Source organism: Amblyraja radiata, chromosome 17 (assembly GCF_010909765.2).
Source record: "Amblyraja radiata isolate CabotCenter1 chromosome 17, sAmbRad1.1.pri, whole genome shotgun sequence".
NCBI lineage: Eukaryota > Metazoa > Chordata > Chondrichthyes > Rajiformes > Rajidae > Amblyraja > Amblyraja radiata.
Genome location: NC_045972.1, coordinates 50734894 through 50740575, shown reverse-complemented (window position 1 = coordinate 50740575; position 5682 = coordinate 50734894). Strand labels below are relative to the sequence as shown.

The 5682-nt window shown below is 47.4% G+C and overlaps 1 non-coding gene across 1 annotated transcript; it reads right to left on the bottom strand.

The window, feature by feature from the left end:
* Positions 1–203: 203 nt before the first annotated feature.
* Positions 204–395, bottom strand: LOC116982987. The gene has a single exon (XR_004414582.1). It is a non-coding gene; the product is annotated as a U2 spliceosomal RNA (small nuclear RNA).
* Between the last annotated feature and the right edge of the window lie 5287 nt (positions 396–5682).

Here is a 5682-nt window from a genome sequence, read left to right as displayed (position 1 = left end):
CCCCATATTACAGGTATGGAGATAGTTTTGAACACTAGTATCTCAGCTCATAGGAAAGGTACAAAGTTCAGTAGCTGGTAATGCTGCTATATCCCAATTACTTTGCCACGTAGTTGATTGGTGGTTAATGCACCATGACTGATAGTCTTAATGAATACCAGATAACAACGTTGTGGATGGTCAACGTAAATATCTGGATATATATTTTGTGCACCGTTCCCAGAGGCACTGCAATACTGGGTCGATGCGTGGAGTGGACGGAGCAAGCCCCTATTCCATCTCCCTGTTCCAAAATTCAATTTAATATATGGTCCCTAGATAAGGGACGTATCAGATTATTAAACTGATAAGAACAGATACTACACTTGATCTTAGCCAAAAGACCGAGAAGCGATGCAGCTAAAGCTGTATCCAAGGATAGTTTGTCGTTAATATATAGACATGCCATGACGGAATGTTTCTAAGTGTCAGGGCTAGTTGATTCTGGATAACTTTGACTTAAATGCCGCAACGCTCATCATGGTTACTCCATCCAGGTAATTGCGGTATATCCGAAACTTATATGAGAAGGTACTGAATAGTGTGCATCTTCAAGGTCGATGTCTACCATAAAGTATCCTTGGATCCATGGTAGTAGTTACAAATCCCATGAATGGGTATACCTGGTGAAATACTCAAGTGGTTTATCAACGATGGTGCGACATTCACCATCGTGGGAGGGTAGACCACTTGGGGTGCTTGCTGAATTGGTGGCAAGATATTAATTCTATTCCCCTTGTATTTATTTTTTGGTATATAACTATCAAGAGTGATAGCTTCCTAACCAGGCGTGATTCATCCACCCCTTGATAGTACAACCCTTAACCTTTATGTGATGGTAGGAACCATACTTATCTGTCTTCATTGTTGTTTTCTTCGGTTTCTGGTTCCTTGTTCTTGTAGGGACGATGTTTGTTGGGGGGTGGCACATTTTCCCCTGGGGCCTGCTCTGGGCCGTGGCCTAAAATGCTACAGGTTTGGCATGCAGGCCCCGAGCTTTCACCAGTACCATGAGGTAGACGCCCCTGGTGGACACGTAGAGGTACTGCTGTCTGGTTTAGTGTGGTGCTCATTCCAGACTCTGCCCTCTTGTGCCGAATAGTTTGAACACTTCGTCCAGTTTTTTAGGACTGGTTTGGTAAGTGCCAGGTAGCAGGATCTGTGCTTATGAGGTCGGCGTTCTCATAGTCCTGTTAATTTCATAGATTGAGGCAGGTTTGTGAGTTCATTTCAGAAGTTATGAGGTATACCGTTGAACAGTAGGGTCAGTTGTTTTGCCATACTACCCTGCCCCTCTGGAATGAGCAGGTGGACATGATAGCCGACGTCAGGGTACCAAATGCATTTTTAAAATATTTAGGTTAAACGCGCTGCTCAAAGTATCCCCCAATAATGGCGGGCACTTTGAGTAAATGCAATTTAGGGGAGGCGTGATAAAACCAACGCCTCATGGCTACCTGTCCTGGAGAGGTTTTTTGGAAAAGACAGGTAGTAAGCTGGCCATCAGTTGAGACTGAAAAGCCATCTCGCTAGTGGTGGAGCCACATAGCGGCCACACCCAGCAGCTCTTCCTGATCCTGTACCTCAAGCATACTCCCGATATTGTTCAGCCAGTGACCCCTCTTCTTGACCAGCCCAGCCACTGGTCACCCCAAAGCTAACCACACTAAGGAGGAAGCGATGGGCAGTGCCTAGGCACTGTGGAGGGTATGCCTGAACCCTCCAGCGAGACTGCCCCTCACGTAGCGTGTCTCGCAGGAGCTCCTGCTCCAGGAGCCGCTCCAGCGGCTCAGGCGGCTGTCTCTCTCCCTGCGGGTGGAGAGACGTCCCCTCCGACAAGTCGGAAGCCACCGGCCGGATGCCTCTTCGGATGGCTAGACATCCAGCCCGCAGCTCAGGCTAGCGGGACTGGCGGGACTGGCTTCGGCGCGGTGTGGGGATAGCGGGACGCCCGGTTAAATGTTCCTACCGCCATCTTCTGGAGCTTTTGTGCCTTGTAGTAGCGAGAGCGCCCCTCAAGCAGCGTGTCTCGCAGGCACCTGCACCGAGAGCCGCTCCGGCGGCTCAGGCGGCTCTCTCTCCCCCCGTGCGGGTGGAGAGACGTCCCGTCCCAAATCGGGAACACCTGCCGGATGCCGCTTCGGGTGGTTATACATCCAGCCCGCTAGCGGGCTGGGCTCGGCACGGTGTCGGGGAATAGAGGAACACCGGGTCGCTCCTACCGCCTGTTGCTGCCCCCCTTCCCCCCGACGGGAAACGTTCCTCCTCGAACGGGGGACAGTTTTGTTCCAGAGCCTTTTTCTCTGCCTGTAAAACACAAGCAGAAAAAGGGGCTCCCCTGTAAAAGAAATCCGACCTCAGGATACTCACCTGACGGTCCGTTTCATCTGTTGCGGGAGTGCCTAGCTCCCGCTGCCGCTGTTGCACTGCTGGCGTAATGCCGCGCCTGCGCACTGAGCGGGTTCTTCACGTAGTCACTCACGTGACTCCGAAGTAAAATCCTCCAACATCTTCGCCGCTTCCCACGGGATCCCACTACTGGGCACATCTTTCCATTTCCACCCTTTTCTGCTTTCCACAGAGACCGTTCCCTCCGCAACTCCATGGTCAACTCGTCCCATCCCACCCATAAAATCACCCCCTCCTCAGGTACTTTCACCTGCGACCGCGGGAGATGGAACACCTGTCCCTTTACCTCCCTACTCGACTGCGACCGTCTTTTTAGGTGAGCCTGAGGTCCTCCAGCCTCCTCTATTGTGATTGCTGCTTCAGATGCCAACTCCTGTACAGCGGCGAGAACAAACGCACGCTCGGTGATCGTTACGCTGAACAGGTCCGCTCAGTCAGCCTTAACCTGCATGATCTCCCGGTTGATCAGCACTTTAACTCATCGTCCCATTCCCAATCTAACCTTTGCTCCATTGTCAGAGTGCAAATTGCATGAATAGAACCGCATAGTTCGCTTGGGTCGTAAACACCCCAGCGATATGAACATTGACTTCTCGAACATCAAATAGCCCTTGCTTTCCCTCTCTCTGCATCCCCTCCCCTCTCCAGTTCCCCCACCAGTCTTACTGTCTCGGACTACATTCCATGTCTGTTCCGCCCACTCCACAGACATCAGTCTCAAGAGGGTGTCGACCCGAAACTTGACCCATTCCTTCTCTCCAGAGATGCTGCCTGTCCCGCTGAGTTACTCCAGCATTTTGTGTTTACCTTCATGTCCGATAATACCGTACATACATATAATCCTGTCAAATTCAAGTACAATAGCATGGGCACAGGAACAGATATCGTTTCCATAGTTCTCAGCATTGTTGCGCATCAGTTCCACAGCAGAACCCTAATGTCCACAATTGGTTGTAGGTGAATAGGACAGTATCCTAACTTATGGATGTCAGTCAGACATCAGATAACCGGTGAAAACGCTGTTCCTGCGCCTGGCACTGCCCGATTGCAAGCCTCTGCACCATTTGTCCGATGGGAGAAGGGAGCAGTTAGTGTAAACGGCGTGAAATATATATTTGATTAGATCGGTTACTGTTCCGCTGAGGTGTGAGGATAGAAATTCTGGTCGGTGTGAAGGACTTGTCTACATCTACAGCTCACTGCAATGTCTTGCAGCTCCCTGTCTTGGGAACAGCTGCTTCCAAAGTATGTTCTGATGAAACCCGACAGTATGCTTTCCCTGTGAATCTGATGAATCTGTAGTAGTTTGCAAGAGTCACCAAAGATTGCCGATTTTTTTCATTGTTGTAAGGAAATAGTGACGTTCCACTATGCCGTCTGGACTGTCGAATAAATGTGGTTGGTGCTTAACAGATCATCAACACCAAAATGTTTGGTTCTTCATTAATAACGGTATTAGATAATATGGGGTGAAGGCAGAAGAAGGGGTTGAAAGGGAAAGATAGATCAACCATTATTGAATGGCAGAGTAGACTAGGTGGATCGAATGGCCCTATTTGATGCTCCTATGACTTTTGAACATATTCGACGGATAGAGTAAAATGCAGGGGCATTGGGCGCATTGATATACATGGGTGCCAACAAGCTTCGACTCAGAAATTTGTAGGTGGCCAGAATAAACATCTGCTGTGTTGGTCTTCATTGGTACTCTGGCTGCCCAGGTCACGTGACAAATTGTGAAAGTAATTCTATATTTTTCTTTTCTTTCAGTTAATTTAACGGCAATTGTGATCATGTGCCGCGCCAAATGTGGTCTCTCAAAATGCATTAACCGCTATTTAGTGGCCATGGCGGCAGCAGATCTGATGGTGGTTGTCATTGCTGTTATTTTGGAGAAGATCAATTATATCTATTTATTTGCAAATTTCTTGCTCGTACCACCCGCATGTTCTGTGACACTTGTTCTGGGGATGGTTGCCAAGGATTGTTCTGTATGGTACACGGTTGCATTCACGTTTGATCGCTTCATCGCCATCTGCTGTCAAAAGCTGCGAAATCGATATTGCACCGAAAGAACATCATGCGTGGTCATAGGGACAGTGGGCCTACTGAGCTCTGCTCAGTCATTTCCATTTTACTTTGTAGTGGATCCACGCCGCTGCGTTCCAAAACCTGAATACTTTACCTCCTCCGTGTGGCGAGCCTATGAGTCATTTGATAGTATTATGACGCCGCTTGTTCCAATATTTTTAATTCTTCTGTTCAATGCTTTAACCGTCAGATACATTATTGCAGCGAATAGAGTCCGCCGGAGACTCCGGAACAGCAGTGAGATTGAGAAGGATCCAGAGGTGGAGAATCGCAGAAAGTCAATGATTTTGTTGTTCGCTATATCAGCCAATTTCACAGTATTGTGGATGCCCTATGTCGTACATTCTCTGAACTGGCAAGCGGAAAACTATACCTACGCGGACAAATATTTCAGCACGCCGGCATATATTCTGCAACAATTCGGGGCTATTTTCCTGTTACTCAGTTCCTGTAGCAACACATGTATCTATGTATTGACACTGAGGAAATTCAGGGAGGAGCTGAAGAATGGCGTGAGTTATCTCGTGACATTAAATGGTTTGCTGTGTAAACAATGGAAATCTGCTTAACCGTCTCATGAGCTACGTGATAAATATTCAAGAGATGGTTTCTCTTGCCTATCGGGAGATTGCTTTCCTCATATCTTACCATATTTTTTAGTATATTTTATTTCGAATATGATTCCTCAGAATCGGCACCAGCGTTGTAATTATTACAACTACACACCATGATTGCTGTCCACTATAACATCAGATTAATGTCTCCTGGGAAAGGCAAGAAAACTTTACACAGAATGTCATCTATACTTTGGCGAAATGGTTGAATTATGCATTTTCATTAACGAAATTCAACTAAACATTTTAGAAACCAAGATAAGAGGAAAGCAAATACCCTTCTCCCATAACCACTTAAGTATAATTGGAAATCACGGATATCTTCTTTACGGAAAGGACAAAAAATGCTCGAGTAACAAATCAGGTCAGGCAGCATCTCTGGAGAGAAGTAATAGATGATGTTTCGGGTCTAGATCCTTCTTTAAACAAAGTCAAGAGAGAGGGAAACTAGAACTATCATACCATACTTCTAGTTTCCCTCTTCCCTGAACCTCAGTCTGAAGATGGGTCTCGACCCGAAACGTAACAT